Source organism: Callospermophilus lateralis, unplaced genomic scaffold, assembly GCF_048772815.1.
Source record: "Callospermophilus lateralis isolate mCalLat2 unplaced genomic scaffold, mCalLat2.hap1 Scaffold_322, whole genome shotgun sequence".
Lineage (NCBI taxonomy): Eukaryota > Metazoa > Chordata > Mammalia > Rodentia > Sciuridae > Callospermophilus > Callospermophilus lateralis.
In genome coordinates this window covers 956,405-974,738 of record NW_027513801.1, presented here as the reverse complement: position 1 = coordinate 974,738, position 18,334 = coordinate 956,405, and the positions used below count along the sequence as shown (strand labels likewise).

The 18,334-nt window shown below is 32.5% G+C and overlaps 1 pseudogene; it reads right to left on the bottom strand.

Annotated features, from left to right (window-relative positions):
* LOC143640519 (zinc finger protein 280D-like) overlaps positions 1-18,334 on the bottom strand; it is a 50,758-nt pseudogene that overhangs the window by 29,164 nt on the left and 3,260 nt on the right.

Below are 18,334 nucleotides of genomic sequence, written 5' to 3'. Positions count from 1 at the left end.
TATAATTCAGGCAAACTGTGCTAAAACAAAGGAAGACACAAATATAAAGGCAAAAGAATACACTGTACACTAGAGAAGACTGACTCAAACTTTCTATAGTAAGTTATGTCACTATAAAATTATTAATGTTAAAAATATTAGTCTAATATAGATAGATAGATAGATAGATAGATAGATAGATAGATAGATAGATAGATAGATAGACTGGGATGTAGCTTAGAGGTAAAGTGCCCCTAAATCCCCAGTATCAAAAAAAAAAAGAAAAAGAAAAAGAAACTTATTACTTTCTAGATGAGACCCTCTGCAATTTAGTGAGACCTTGTTGCAAAAAAAAAAAAAAAAAAAAAAAAAAGAACTGGAATGTAGTTCAGTGGTAAAGAGCCCCTGAGATCAATTCCCAGTACCAAAACACAAAGTAACAAAAAACAAACAACAACAAACACTGAACACTAGAATCAAAAACAAAACACTTTTTGAACATTTTAAAATGTTAAGGATACATTCATGATACAGTTATGAAAGCTAGATTCTTCTGTATCACAAATATCAGCTAAGTAATGAAAGATATGGATTGAGATGTGATTATATATCTAGGACAGAATAAGTGAAGATAAGGATATGTAAAAAGTTTTATCAGTGGATACTAAACTACAGTTAGATAGGAATACATGTTCTGGTATGCTATTATTACATAGTAGGGTGTCTATAGATAACAATAATGCACTGTACACTTTAAAAAGCCAGAAAAAGGGAGTGGGGATTATGGATCAGTGGTAGACTGCTCACCTGGTGCGGGTGAGGCACTGGGTTCAATCCTCAGCACCACATAAAAATAAATAAATAAAAATAAAGACATTGTGTCCACCTACAGCTAAAATTTAAAAAAAAAAGCCAGAAAATTTAAAGTTTTCACCATAAAGAATTGATAAGTGTTTGCAGAGTAAAACATTAAACAATGGACACATATCAAAGCATCGTACTCCATTAATACGAAAAATTTTATGCTTTATGTACCAGTCAAAATTAATGTAAATAAAGACTAAAATTATAATGAATACTCTGGAAAAGTTTATATGACAAGCAAATAATTTACTTATTATTTTTAGTGTACCTCACTATCTATAGTATATCTTACTATATCATACACGTATTTTCAAATTTCTACCTAATAGTAAAGAAAACAACCTACAGACATTTTTGCTAAAGAAAAAAAAGTATTCATCAGCACTTGGGCTTTACTATAAGAGGTATGGTTAGAATACCAATTAACTAATAATACAATGAGAAAAATGTCTAACTTTAAGAAATTCCTAAAGAATAAATGAAATAATGTATTTATTCAAAGCTTAGTTTTATGTTTGACACATGGAATCAAATAAATTATTATAGGATATTTTAATATTTTTCCATTGGAAAAAATCATTAACTGTGTTATAATGAACTTTGATTTATTAAAAACTTCTATTTAAGTTTTTTAAAATTATTGATCTAAAAATTACATTATTTTATGGAAATTATATTAAATTTTAACTAAAATATAAAAATATAAAAGCTAAAAAGTAAAAAAAAAGTCCCCAGTTTTCTATTTTTTAATTTTTATGATCAACACATTATATTTATACATTTTTGAAACAATGTAATTTTTACATTTTTATGATGCAATTGTGTGAACACAATCAAAATCCTCTTCTAATATGAGATATAGAATGCATTACTGTTAATTATACTCACCCTATTATGCCATAGAACATAAGAATTTGCTGTGCCTATCAAACTATAACACTGTACCTGGTGACCAACCAATTTCTATTCCATTCCCCCTCTACTTGTCCCCATCTCTGATGACCTCTAGTCTATTTGATTTCTATGAGATCAACTTTTTAAAACTGCCCACTGCCTGAGATCATGTAGTATTTGTCTTTCTGTGCCTGAAACTCTCCAGTTTTAAACATTTCCTTCCTAGATTTGTGACTATGCTTTGAGACTTCATTATTATAAACACATACATTATTCAATTGCATTCAATTTAGTTAAATAGTATTTCTTACACATTGTCCCATTTTATCTATCATAGAGATACCCTCCTTTCATAAAATGTTACAGTGTTCCATTACATAAATCTTTTAATATTTTGGTTATTTCCAGTACAAGTAATCACAAATAATGCTATAACATGTAAAAGTCACACATGGAATAAGGTTGCCAATCTCTCCAGGCTCAGAAATGTGTACGTTTTGCATGTTTAACTGATTCTATTTTGTATACAGACTGTATGCAAAATAGAGGGGAAATAAGAACATTCATGCCTACTTCTATATGTGGAAAGAAAATCAGGAAGGATATAAAACTGGCAACCAGGTCATAAGAGTCTGAGGTAAAGATTCTTCCCATACACACCTTCCTATTTTTAATTTTTAATAATGTGACTTTGCTACCTAGTAAAAATAAATAAATAAATAAATAAATAAATAAATAAATGAATAAATAAATAAATATGACTAAGAGAACATAGTAGCAAGAGATCTTCCAAAAATGGTAGATTAGAGGCATTATACACTTGCCTGCATCTCCTTGAAACCAAATTAAAATAACTGTAACATAGTTGCTCACTGAGATGAATGACTATGAGAAAATACCAGGTTTCAACTGTGGATAGAGACTTGGAGAAGCCCAAATAAAATCGACTGTGGAAGACAGAATGAAACAAAATGCACCAGTGCCAATCCCAGGGAAGTATGCCCCAGAGGTAGAGAAGAAACAGAGTCCCAACAAACATGACTGGCACAGGATCCAGCCTCCTGCAGAAATATAGGCTAAGCAAACAACAGTACAGTTTGCATGTTAAATTGGCTCTGTAGAAGACACCTGTACTTCTTTGCATATTCTCAGTTTTATAATTTGGAGCCATCTTAGAAAAGGTCCTATTGTCTGAGGTTACTTACTGCTTCAGCAATCAGCATATGTAGTAACAGATGGTGCTTCTCATTAAACCTGGCAGTTTGCCAGACGCAGCTCTCAGAGTCTGGGGAATGAGCAGTCACATGTAGCCAGGACTGGAAACACCAGAAAAATGGACTGTGGATTATGCAGAACTCACCACCGTCCCTTCCACCACAGATCTTTGAGACTCTATATCCTCTCTCCATCCTTGGGGGAGGCATACAGGGACACTCCACAGAGCTAGTATTAGCTCTACCCTCCAAGTACTAAGCTCTGAAGAGAAGATTTGGGGAGTTCCACATTCTGACATGCCATGATGTCAGCATCAGCTCTGCTCTAGAAGTGCATAACACAAATAGCTCCAGAGAGAATTTGTTTCTAGGAAACTCTGCATTCCACACTAGCTCATTCTGGTGTACAAAGCAGCTGAGAGGTATTCCAACTGAATCAAGCCACAAATTGCTACCATCAGTCAACTGACTACTACCACAAAAGAAAGGAGTAAGCCCCAGTCTTCTCTCTGTCCAAGCAGCACACAGACTAAAGACAAAGAAATTCTCTGATCAGCACAGTCAAAGAGTTTCTATCCTTCCTGCTCACTTGGGCACTCGAGGGAAAAGAAAATTTTCATTTTTTTATTCATAGTTTTACTTTTTTTTTTTTTAACTCAGGGGTACTTTCAAAACTGCACTACATCCCCAGCCCTTTTCATTTTTTCAGACAGGTTCTCTTCAATACTGGCTTTGAACCTGTGATCCTCCTGCCTCAACTTCCTGAATAACTGGGATTACAGGCATATACCACCACACCTGGCTTAAGTTTTTGTTGTTGTTCTTATTTTTATGTGCTGTTTTGTGCTTATTTCACTTTTTTCCTCTTATTTTTTTGATATTGGGGACTGAACTCGGGGACACTCGACCCCTTGGCCACATTCCCAGCCCTTGTTTGTGTTTTATTTAGAGACAAGGTCTTACTGAGTTACTTAGCGCCTTGCTAAATTGCTGAAGCTGGCTTTGAACTCTTGGTCCTCCTACCTCTGCCTCCCAAGTCACTGGTATTACAGGCATGTGCCACCATGCCTGTATTTTTCTCCTCTTTTTAATATGAAATATTTTTCTTCTCTTCCTTTCTCCCTTTTCTATTTTACTTTTCTCCAACTATATTTTATCCCTTTGATTAATTCTATTTTTATTATTTAACTGTTTGTTATTTAATATTATTTTTCTTCTTTCTTTTCATTTGTTGTGGTATTACTGTTTTTAGTTTTTGGATTTTACTTTATTTATCTATCTCATTTTTTCTTTCTTCTTTGTTCCTCTTCTTTTTTTTCAGTGATTGAGATTGAGTCTGATTGTGTTGAACACATCAGCTGGGTGCTCTGCCACTGAGCTACACTCCCAACCCAGCTGAGGGGAATTATGCCTTGCTTGGGCCACACTTAAACCTTGGCAGATACTTCAACTTAGGGAATAGGAGGAATAAAAGCCCACAGACTATAACCTGTCCCCAAGCAAGCATGGCAAGGTGGGTGAATCTGAAGTCCCTCTTGGGAACCCTCACTATTATAACAAGAACAGAAGAAATAGCATAACTGTTATAGGCACCATAAATATGGTATATGGTGCATCAATATCTGTCATTCCCATACCTTATCAGACAGCATATTGCTGATAGGGTTGGAGGTGAGTGTGACAGTGGAGGGAGCTGTAACTGGCCATTGTTTCTCCCCATGAAACAACTAGAGATGCCCTGAATGTCTAAACAAAAGATAAAGGCTCCGGGACATCACCACAATTGGAACAGCCAGTAGCAGAACTGCTTCCAAGTTAACAACCAAGATCAACAAAGCCCAGGGGAAACCCCCAACACATACCTGATAGGGGCTTCGATTCCCACTATAGGAGTAATCACAGAGGGTACACTCTATATCTATTGCTGTCTATAGCAAAATTGCCTGAAATACCAGACAGACTACCCTCTTGCAAGTCCTATAAAGAAAATAAATCACTTAGGCTCTGACATATTATATATTGTGTAAAAATCTAACCACAGCCAAAGAAGCCACAGGAAAGTACACAAGGAAATACAAATTGAATTAAATTCAATACTAAATAGAAACCCAGTAACCCAGGGCTCACCAAGAAATAGTGGAAAAGAGTGAAAGATATCCATCCCAGTGGATGAGCAAATCTCAACATACAAACACAAGAAATATGAAAGCACAAGGCAGTAGAATAGCTCCTGAGATTTATAAATCTCTAATAAATCTGTAATCCAAAGATATAAAAGTAGATGAACTACTTGACAGAGAAATTAAAAGAATAATTTTTTTAAAAACAGTTCAATGAATTCCAAGAGGATATAAGAGCTGAATGAATTAAGGAAACCAATGCAGGATATGAATGAGAAATTTGATAGACAGGGATTTTGAAACAGAACCAACCAGAATTCTTGGAAATGAAAAGCTCAATAAGTCAGATTTTTAAAAACTCACTTGAAAGCCCCACCAAAACATTAGATAGACCAAAAGAAAGAATAACAAGACTTAAAGAAAAAGTTGAGGAGTTATCAGATTCAGAAACTAATTTTAAAAAATCAGTAAAAATGAACATAATATACAAGATCTCTAGGATACCATTAAAGAACCAAACACAGGTATGATCAGAAAGGATGAGGGAGAAGAGCTACAGATTGAAGGCATAGAAAGTCTATTCAGCGAAATGTCAGAAGATAGCTTCCCAAATCCTGGAAAAGACATGGATATCCAGGTCAAAGAGACATAAAGAGTCCCAACTAGCCAAGCGCCATGGTGCTTGCCTGTAATCCCAGCAACTTGGGAGGCTGAGATAGGAGGATCATGAGTTCAAAGCCAGAATCAGCAACTGCCAAGGCACTAAGCAACTCAGTGAGACCCTATCTCTAATAAAATACAAAATTGGGCTGGGGGTGTGGCTCAGTGGTTGAGTGACTCTGAGTTCAATCCCCCGTATCAAAACAAAACAAAATAAAACAAAAAAAAACCCCAAGTAGACATAACAAAAAGAAAAAAGAAAAGAAAAAAAAGCTTACCCACAACATATTATATTTAAACTCCCAAAAGTACCTAACAAAAAATATTTATAAAGCTGCAAAAAAGAAGGGTCAAGTCATATTTTAAGACAAAAACATTAGAGTAACAGTGGATTTCTCAGAAGAAACTCAAAAAGGCCAGAAGGACAAGGAATGATGTATTTCAAGGCCTAAAAAAAAATAAATGTCAAACTCAATTACCATACCCAGCAAAGTTTCCCAAATCAAAGGAAAAATAAAGAACTTTCATGATAAGCATACATTAAAGGAATTCCTGACCACTAAATCAGCATTATAGAATATACATAAGGGAATTCTACACAGAAGTGAGGAAGAAAGACTAACACAAAAATAATGACACAGGAAAAAATAAATTTCAGTAGACGAGATTAGAACAGCTAATAAGAAAAAAAAAGGAGAGAACCAAACAGTATTAATAAAATCATCAAATTTCTAAGATCAATAAAAGAGCAAGACACAACATAGAACATTCAAAACAACTAGGAAAAAACTTCAGCCTCGGCTGGGGATGTGGCTCAAGCAGTAGCACGCTCGCCTAGAATGCGTTCGGCCCGGGTTCCATCCTCAGCACCACATACAAAGATGGTGTGTCCTCCAAAAACTAAAAAATAAATATAAAAAAATTCTCTCTCTCTCTCTCTCTCTCTAAAAAAAAAAAAGAAAAAAAAAAACTTTAGCCATGTATGGTGGCACATGCCTGTAATCCCAGCACCTGGGCAGCCTGAGGCAGGAGGGTTGTGTGTTCAAAGTCAGGTTTAGCAACTTACCAAGACCCTAAGCAAATCAGTGAGACTCTGTCTCTAATAAAATACAAACAGGGCTTGGGATATGACTCAGTGGTTGAATGCCCCTGAGTTCAATCTTTGGCACAAATAAAATAATTTTAAAAATTACAGAATAACAAGAAAAAAGTGCACACACACCTTTTAATAAGAATTCTCAACATAAATGGTCTTAATTCTTCAATTAAAAGGTGCAGATTAGCTCATTAGATTAAAAAAGAAGACCAAATAATATACATTCTAAAAAACTCACTGGCAACAACATACACAAACTGAAAGTGAAAGGATGGAAAATGATACTGTAAGAAAACCAAATCCAAAAGCAAGCAGCAATAGCTATACTCATAGATGACAAAACAGAAAAAAAACAAAGGAGGTTATTACATATTGATAAAGGAAATTATTCATCAAGACACATTAACAATTACAAACATATGCACCAAACATAAGAGCACCAATTTTATAAAACACCACAGGACACAAAGGGAGAGATGGCCCTAATAATGAGTAACCGCAGTTCCCACTTTCACCCTACAGACCAAATAAAATCAACCAAAAAATCATCAGGGGTGAATTATACCATAGTTCAAATAACTTAACAGACATATACATCTAAGGGCTGCAAAACGTGTATTCTTTTCATCAGTGCATGAAACTTTTTACACAATAGATCATATTTCTGACCATAAAGCAAGAGTTAACTAATTCAGAAAAACTGAAATGATTACTTGTATCATATTGTATCATGATGGAATGAAACCAGAAATTTGTAACAAGAAAAACTGCAGTAATTATATCAAAACATTGAGACTAAAAATACACTGGTGAACAAACAGTAGGTTATGGAAAAAATCAGGAAGGAAATTTAAAAATTCCAAGAATCAAATAAAAATGAAAACATAATATAGTAGAACCTGTGGGATACAGTGAAAACAGTACTTTGGGGGAAGTTTATAGATATGAATGGCTATATTGAGGGAGGTAGGGGGAGGAGATCCCAAATAATAACCTAAGATAAATCTCAAGGTCTTTGAAAAACAAGAATAAACTAAGGGGCCAGGTGCAGAGGCTCACACCTATAACCCCAGTGGCGTGGGAGGCTGAGGCAGGAGCATCACAAGTTCAAAGCCAGCCTCAGCAACAGTGAGACCCTGTCTCTAAAGAAAATACAAAACAGGGCTAGGGATGCGGCTCAGTGATTGAGTGCCCATGAGTTCAATCCCTGGTACCAAAAAAAGAAAAGAAAAAATAAATGAAACAAAGAGCTGTTTCTTTGAAAAGAAAAATAAAATTGAAAAACTTTTACCAAATTTAACCAAAAGAAAGAGAAGACCCAAATTAACAAAAATAGAGATGAAAAAGGTATACTACAAAAGACAACAATCATAAGATCCTTCGGGAAAATCTGGGAAAACTACATACCCAAAAAAAAATGGAATATCTAGAAGAAATGGAGGAGATTCTGAACACATATTTTAAAAATCCAATTAGATCAGTAATGAGCAATGTGACTGAAGCAGGAGAAAAGTCTCCAAACAAGGAAAAGCCCACGCCTAGACAGATTCAATGCTGAAATTTAGCAGACTTTTAAAGAACAGCAATGCTTCTTAAGCTATTTAGAAAAAAAAGGAAGAAAATGTTTCCAAACTCAGCTTACCAAGCTAGAATTACCCTGCAACCAAGACCTGATAATGACACAACAAAAAGGAGAAAACTATATACTAATATCCTTGATAAACATAAATGCAAATAAATGCAAAATCCTCAATAAAATACAAATCAAATTCAATGGCACATTAAAAAGCTTGTCCACAAGTTGGCTTCATGAAAGGGATGCAAGGATGGTTTAACACACACAATTCAATAAATGTAATATAGCACATTAATACAAAAATTAATAGAGGATAAAAAAACTTGATCTCATAGATAAGAGAAAAAAACCTTTGATAAAATTCAGTAAAGCTTCATGATAAAATGCTCTGAATAAACTATATATAACACAATCATACTTTAACATAATAAAGGATATATATCATAGCCAACATCATACTGAATACAGAAAAATTGAAAGTGTCCCTTCTAAACTCAGCAACAAGGACCTGGAGTTGTGGCTCAGCAGTAGAACGCTCGCGTAGTGCATGCGGGGCACTGGGTTTGATCCTCAGCACCACGTAAAAATGAATAAATAAAATAGAGGTATTGTGTTCAGCTACAACTAAAAAATAAACACTAAAATAAATAAATAAATAAACTCAGCAATAAGACAAGCATACCTATTCTCACCAATCTTTTTTTTTAATTGAATATGACAGTGGAATGCAATACAATTATAATTTTTTATAAATACAACAGTGAAATGCATTACAATTTTTTTTATAAATGACAGTGGAATGCCTTACAATTCATATTACACATATAGAGTACACTTTTTCATACCTCTGGTTATATATAAAGTGTATTGACACCAATTCGTGCCTTCATACATGTTCCACCACTCTTATTCAATATAGTAGTACTTAAAACCTTAGCCAGGCCAATCAGGCAACAGAAAAAAATAAAAGGGATAAAGATAGGATAGGAGGAAGTTAATGTATCCCTTGATTACAGACACAATTCTATATTCAGAAAATCCTAGACTCCACCAAAATACTCTTAGAACTGACAAATTCAGCAGATTTGTAAGATTTTACAAAATGCACACACAAAAATCAGTAGCTTTTCTAGACACCAATATCAAACTCACTGAGAAAGAAATCAAAAAGCAATCCTATTCACAGTATTCTCAGAAAACAAAAACTAAAATACCTAGGAATAAATAAAACCAGAACTGTGAAAGACTTCTATAATAAAAATGACCCCAAAGAGGTATAAACATAAAGAACTTGAGGAAAAAAAGAAAAAACTAATGGAACATGGGAAGGCTTCTCATGTTCATATTAGGAGAATATAATTTAAATGGCTATAACACCAAAAGTGATCTACATGTACCATGCAATCCTTATGAAAATATCAATGACATTATTCATAGAACTTGAAAAAAATTCTAAAATTTGTATGGAATCATAAAAGACCTAGAATAGTCAAAGCAATCCTCAGCAGAATGCACAATGTAGGAGCCATCACAATACCTGACTTAAAAATACACTACACAGCTATAGTAACAAAGATATGTACTGACGTAAAAACAGACATGAAGGCTATGAATAGAATAGAAAAACAAGAATAAAGCCACAAATCTGTACCGTTGAAATAGTGAGCAAGAACTTTTCCTTACTTCTTTGCCACAGAACCCTTCTTTTTCTTATATAATCTAAAAAATTCCTTAAAATCTGAATTTCAGAGCCTCCTAAAATAATAAAATGCTCAAACTAGTTTAAGAGAATTATATAAACTATGCTCTGAACTGTGTGTTAAAACAATTATTTCATATGAAACACTTCACCATTTGAAGTTTATGTCTGACATTTAAAAATTAAAATGTAAAAACTCAGATTTTCATATGTAATGTGGCATGTACATGTTGGCGATTATGAAAATAAGGTAACAAAATTTATAAGTTATTAAAAAATTAAACAAATGTTTTCTAAATTTGAAACACAATGTGACCAATAAAATATTGATTTTTTAAAATAAAATAAGAATAAGCATCCATTATAAATATACGAACTTAATTTCTTAAATCTGATGATTAAGGAATGCCAGTCTTACATAATTACTATGAAAGCAGATTTTTATCTAAGCTAAATAGAAATTCCATTATGAGAAGATTTCTTATCTAAATATTGAGATAGACCATAGTGACTGTAAATCTCAAAAAATTCCTTTTTGAGAGGGGGAGTCTCACTATGTTGCCCGACTGGCCTTGAACTTGTAATCCTCTATCCTCATCTTCCCAAGTAGTTGCAAATATAATCATGTGCCACCATGCCTGGCTTCAACCTTTATAAAAATTAAATTCTGAAAGTTTTACCTTCATGTGATTTTTCAAAGGATCCAAAAGATTGAAATGAATATTGCACTTTGGACAAGCTCTTGGAAAAGGTGTTCCATTTTTAGATTGATTTGATGAGGTGTTTGCACCTAAAATAAATTCAGAACATTTATGATTCAAAACTCATCACTTTTGAACATTAAATAATCACTAATAGTTTCAAAATTTATAATAATTTCTAAAATTTATGTATACATACTATAGTAATTTTTATAGTATAGAATGTCAGATTTCATATTTAACTTTTGATGGCATAGCCTGGGAAGATGTCAGTGAAGGAGGTTTAACTGAAGGGAATTCAGCTGGAGAATTTGTTCCAGAAACAACCTCACAGGGCTTAGGATTTTTTGGATTAGCACTGTTTACTTCAGAAGCAGAAGGATGTTTTGATAAAAATGAACTTTCATTCACACCTACAATGATTTAAACAGTGGAAAAAATATTTTAGAACACCTAGAATACTACTCATAACTAAGTACAAATACTTTGGAGTTAATTTACAGATAATAAAATTAATTACCATATCACACAAATAACAACAAAAATTAAGTGATCCAAACTCAGGGCATATACAGAAATAGTATAAACATTTATTATAAACTCCAAGAATTAAGATAATTTGTAAAATAACCTTTCTATGCAAGAAATTCTAAATGTGGCTTCAAACAGAAATACATAAACTGCTATTATAAAAGAAGCCAGACCAAAAATTTTAAAGCAGAAAACACTGAACCAAGTTCCCAGAAGTAAATTACTTTTGGATACTTAAATGTGTTAGAATTTGTTAAAAAAAAGAAGGAAAATCTGACAATAACTTTTTTTTGTTCCAAAAATTGATACCCTCATATGCTTTTTTATTTTGCAACTTAAAATGTCTACTGCAATGTTAGCTCTTTTCTCACCTAACAAACTGAAGAGAGGTCTACTGACAGCTTTAGGTGATTTTAACCACTTATTGCCATGTACAAAGTGGAAACAACTAAGTTTGAATAATATTTTACTCATTCATATGAAAGGGCACATAATGCAGGGAGTTAGTATAAGGATTTTCATACTATGTTCCCCAGAATTTAATGGGGTCATTTTAGGGAATATATTGGGCATGTCTGACAAAAAAACACTTTTCCATTTTATTTATTTGATATTCACATAAAATTTTGTTTGTACAGGGATTTCATTAAAAAAAAACCTCTTCCATTTAAAAACCATTGCCTTAAGGATAAAGAATTTAGACCTATTTAGAGCATTACTAAGAAAAATGGGGATATTTAGACTATAACCAAGCCAGGCAAAGTCCTTTTAGAAAATAATACACAATGGGCTTTGTAAAAATGGATTCTAAAACTGTACATCATATTTTAATAATGCCAACTATACACTAAAAGTAGAAGCAGTGAATAAACTACAAATATTCTTGGCTTTTAAGTCAGACAAGATAAGTTCAAATCCAGACTACGACGTCAGTCTCTAGTTATGCACTCTTAAGCTTATTTAATTAATTTTTCTGAGTTTAAGCTTCCTTTTTTGTAAAATAAGTTATAATGCCTTATTTTATAGAGCTATTTAAGAAAAAGATAATATACTTAAAATATCCCAAGAAAATATTTGGTACATAAAAACACTCAGTAGAAAGTGAAAGCTACTATCATTACTAACTAAATATTTCCCATCTTTATTTTAGGGGGAAAAATTATTCCAACAGATATAATAGTAAGAGCAAATATGCCATAAAAAAGTATTATAGTAGTTAGCTTCTTTCTTACATCCTTTGAGATAACATAAAAATGATCTCCCACTAATGAAGCACTCTATTACAAACTGCAGGTCCATAAGACAGATTCCATGAGATCCCTTTAGCATTCTTGTGAGAGGTTTAGGTTACCTGAAAAACCACTAAGTGCTAGCATTTCAAATGAATCAGTTGATTTTACAACAGGCTAAATAGTAGAAATAGATTGCTTTAATGGAGGAATTTAACAGAAGAAATCTCAATGTTAAAAAAAGTCACTTGCATTTGATTGAACTTCTGATTCTTTAACTTATCTCCGTTCTATTAGGCTGTGCTATTCCCTACTTTTAAGAAATTCTATCTCTGCCAGTATAAATCCTATACTCACTCAAGATCAAACTCAAATTCAGTCTTCTCTGAACCCTCATAATTTCTACCGTGTGTTACTGAACATCATAGTACATATAATTATTAATATTTATCATACATAACTGCTGTCATGTCATTTAAACCTTATAAATGCATTTTTAAATTTACTTATCTTATTTGGCCATCAGAAAAGCCCTGAATAGAATGGCAATCATCAAGAATACGGCAACAATAAATGTTGACGAGGATGTGGGGAAAAAGGTATACACAAATATTGTTGGTGGGACTGAAAATTGGTACAACCACGATGGAAAGCAGTATGGAGATTCTTCAGAAAACTTGGAAGGGAACCACCATTTGACCCAGTTATCCCACTCCTCAGTTTATACCCAAAGGACTTAAAATCTGCATATTGGAGTAATGCAGCCATTCAATGTTTATAGAAGCTCAATTCACAATAGCTAAAGTATGGAACTAATCTAGGTGTTCTTCAATAGATGAATGGGTAAAGAAAATGTAATATATATATATATATATATATATATAATGGATTATTACTCAGCTTTAAAGAAGAATGAAATTATGGCATTTGCCAGTAAATGGATGGAGTTGGAGAATATCATGCTAAGAGAAATAAGCCAACCCTGAAAAATCAAAGGCCAAATGCTTTCTCCAATACCTGGATGCTAATTCACAATAAGATGGGAGGCACTAGAGAAGAATAGCATTACCTTAAATTAGGTAGAGGGAAGTGAAGGGAGGGGAGAGGAGGGAAGGTGATGTGGGGATAGGAAGAATCATAGAATGAAACAGACATTATTACTTTATGTATATGTGATTGCATGAGATATATGTTTCTACAATATGTACACTAAGAAAAATGAGAAATTATATCCCACTATGTATATCAAAGTGCATAAATGCATTCTTCTGTCATGTATAGCTAATTAAAACAAATTTTAAAATTAAAAAAAGCCTGGAATAAACTATATTAAAAATTAAAATAAAGGGCTGAGGTTGTGGCTCAGTGGTAGACTGCTCACCTAGCATGCGTGAGGCATTGGGTTCAATCCTCAGCACTACATAAAAATGAAATAGATACTGTGTGTCCACCTACAACTAAAAAAATATTTTTTAAAAAAGAATTTAAGTAAATCTCCAAATGGCTGATTCAGGTATGGTGAATGAATACATAATATAAGAAAAATAAGTACCTCTACTTTGAATAATATCAGAAAACAAAAGTGGAAAGAGGTAAACTGACTAAACATTCTCCAGATTAGAGGTTCAAACTTACTTCTTTCAAATTACCTTATTTACTGCTCAGACTAAAGTTTCATTCTTTATATCAGAAAACCTGACTAGAGAATAGGTGTCATAATCCTTACTTTTAAGAAGTTTCAAGAATTCATATCTTCTATGAATAAAAGTCCATGCGTTTGTAAAACCAGATTTAGCACAAATACATCCCCATTTCTCTTTGGGTCTTACCTACTTTATTAACTAGAAGTTTACTAGGTATGTAGTGACACCAAGAGAAGTGAGTATCAAATATTGTGGAAAAGAAAAACAGTGGTGTACATCTAAAATCACAATGACTCATGAGGCTGAGGTAAGAGGATTGAAAGTTTGAGGGCAACTCAACAACAGCTAGTCTCAAGTAAAAATATTTTTAATAAAGTTCTAGATCAGTGGTAGAATGCTTGCTTAGCACATGTAATGCCCTAGATTCAAATCCTCTATACCACACACACAAAAAAGAAAAAAAACATTAAGCATTATTACTATGGAAAAAGAATGGACAGAAGTTGAGTTTGGTAGATTCTTCACACTGATCTGTTTAGTAAACAACCTAAAAACTCCAAAAAAATCATATACATCTCTACTTCATCAAATATTTGAAACACATATAAATTGCCAGTACATAAAGATTAAGTACTTTGATTACAGAAAATTTTCAATAAGACAAAATTTATACTATACAAATGTATTTTGATTAATGAAGAATTTTGTTATACCCTCAATGAACTTAAAATCTTCTTCAATAGGTAAATTTCATTACTTTTTCAAATAGCATTTATTGAGTACTTACTATGTACAAATCATTTCTTTAATGTGGTTACTTTACACTAACACTTTAAAATCATGTTTTACTATCATATTGAGACCATTTATTGGACTAGAGTGACACTAACCTAATGAAGAAATCAATAATAACAAACACTTTTTCCCCTAACTGGTCATAGAAACTAATTTTTAAAATAGAATATTTAGGGCATATGAGGACCTCTATAATTCATATAAATTACTTTAAGGTGTTAAGTTTGGCTCCAAGTGAGAATGAGTTCAAAGAAGTTTAGCCAAGATTTTATATAAAGTTACCCAAAAAGGCATTCAAAAACTATTAGCACAACTCCATGTTACAATATATGAAAGACTTCACAAGAGGATTTGAGCTTCAAAATAGAAAGTTAATTCCATAAGCAAATTCATCAAGTTTTTCTTTTATAACTTTTTGGAAAAAGTACTAATACCAACCTGCTATAGAAAGTGTTGGTCCCCCTTGGTAATGTGATAATCCTGTCTCCTGGGTCAAGTCAAATAGTAATTCTGAAGAATTATTAGATACAACTTGTGATGAGCTCATTATGTAATCCTGTTAAAATATTTCAGAGAAAGAATATTACATTTATTTATTATAGTTATAATTATTTTTCATAAAATTTATAAATGCAAATTAATTATATGCCAATATTATAAGAATAACCTTTGATGCCTCAATTATTAATAAGCTTAAAAACACAAAGATGATTTCTAATTTGCCAGAATTATAATTTACTAAAACTTTGAAAGCAAGCTAAGAGAGCTGGTTTATTCCTGACTAGCCAATTAATTTGAAGGAAAAATTATAGTCCAACATTTTCAAGATAAAAGAAAAGTAAATCCATTTTACATTAATAACAGTGATACACTCTGAGAGGGATTCTAAAAATGCTGTATCACCATCAAAAAGCAAATAATAGAACTGGGCAAAATCTTGGGCTAAACAAGGAGACAAGTATAAAAAATATTAACATGGTTATAAAAGTTAAAAGTTCTTGTGCCTCTAAAAAATTCTGCATCCTGGTGTCTGGGGTGTGGCTCAGTGGTAAAGCACTTGCCTCCCACATGTGAGGCACTGGGTTTGAGCCTCAGCACCACATAAAAGTAAATAAACAAAATAAAGATACTGCATCCATGTACAACTAAAAAATATATATTTTTTAAATCCTGCTTTCAAAATATCAATACAAACAAACAGAAACATTAAGGACGAATATATCAGACAATATGAATTTTGGAACCATGTTTCTTGGAGAATGTTATAAATCAGAAAAGACTGGTCCCCTCACTCTTCCTATCATCCCACAGAAAGCTGTGGTAGGCCAACCTCTCCTTTAATAAGGCAAATATAAAAGCAACCTGGCCAGTAGGCTGAATAAGTAAGAATGCCAAGCAGACAGGGAACAGAATAGAAGTTATTTACAGAAGTGATCTGGGTCAGCAGCCCTGCTCCTAGAGACCAGAGCCTCAAAGGAAATTTCAGCCCTTCCATGAGGAGAAAGGGTGGTTCAAACTAGCAGGAAGATCTCAAGAAAAGAGAAGTAAAAAGTATGAGATGAACTATGCTGTGGTCAAATATACAGTAATAAATACATTTATGTGAAAATATACACATATATTTATTATAAATAATTATGAGAATTGTGGTCAATAAATTTAGGAATATTCAAATAGCATTGTATATTAAAAATACTGACACATACACAAAACACACACCACAATATTATGCTCCAATGCCATTTTCATAAAAGACAATCATTGTTGAGAGTAAGCCAGACCACTCTACATGTTGTAATATATAGCAAGCAAGTTTTAAGATTAACAATGCTTAAAAATCAAACTGGAAAAAAAGACAGCTACTTTTAGGAAAAAAATGGGCAAAGGACATAAACTGAGATAATTCAAACTAAAATGCAATGGCCAATATATTCAAAATACCTTTTTTTCCAACATACTAGTCAAAGAAATGCAAATAATAGTGTTTACTGTATTGGCATTCTTCAACACTGCAAAATATATAATTAGCAGCTACGCTTAAGAGTATCAAGATCAAAAAAAGAATTAATAACTGCAGAAAACATAAGACTAAGAATAAACTACAAGGTGAGATCATGAATAGGATCCTGGAAAGAAAAGAAACATTAATGAAAAAACTGGTGAAATTCTAATAAGTTCTGAGGTTTAGTTCATATTAATTGCCTGTGATAAAAAGTTAACATTGGGGGAAAATGGGTAAGAGAAATATAGGAACTGTTTGAATTATTTTTTTCTTGTAAGACTAATGATAGAACTGTTATGTCTTATTGATATATGGTTTTCTTAAGCAGTGGGAGGGAGGGGAAGAAAGGGAGCAAGGGCGTAGGAATGATGTGGAATGAGTTAGACATCATTACCCTAAGTATATGTATGAAGACATGAATGGTGTGAAAATACTTTGTGCACAATCAGTGACTTGAAAAATTGTGCTCTATATGTGTAATATGAAATCAACTGCATTCTGCCATTGTGTATAACTAATTAGAATAAATAAATAATTTAATTAAAAAGACTAATGATAGTTTGAATTAAGTTAAAGTTTGAAAATGATGACTGGGGATGTGGCTCAAGCAGTAGCGTGCTCGCCTGGCATGCATGGGGCGCTAGGTTCCATCCCCAACACCACATTAAAATAAAAAATAAAAATATTATATCCACCTAAAAACTAAAAAAATAAATAAATTTTTTAAAAAATGATGAAACATTCACTACTGGCAAAGTAGAGATTATATTTTGGTATTATCTGCATAAAAATGTTAGCAGTAGTTACCAAAGCCTTTAAAATAAGGTTCACATGATTAAATTATTCTACATTCAAGGATTCATCATGATAAGGAAATGAAAGTGTAATGGAAAATTATTTATAATAGCAGAAACATTAAAACCTATATATCTAATAATAGAGGAGTGGTAAAATAAATTGATGGATAATCATGCAGTCATTAACATCAAGATTTTGAGAAATAATCAATGATATGATCCAAGTAGAATGTTTAGTAAGAAGTGAAATACATATTGACATATACAACATGATCCGGATATATTCTTCTCTCTTTTCTAAACTTTCCTCACAAAATACATATTATTTTATAACAAAATTTGAAGTATTTTGTTTATAAATTGAGGGCTGATCAAGTTTAAGAATTTTGCTTTGTTACTAACTTTCCAATTGACACAGGACTGTTAAGAAGTTATTGAAATAAGTTATTACTGTAACACAAATAACATCTAGAATTTAGTACCAAAAAGAGAGATATGGATATTTGAGCCTTAAAATGTAGTTTAAAAAAATCA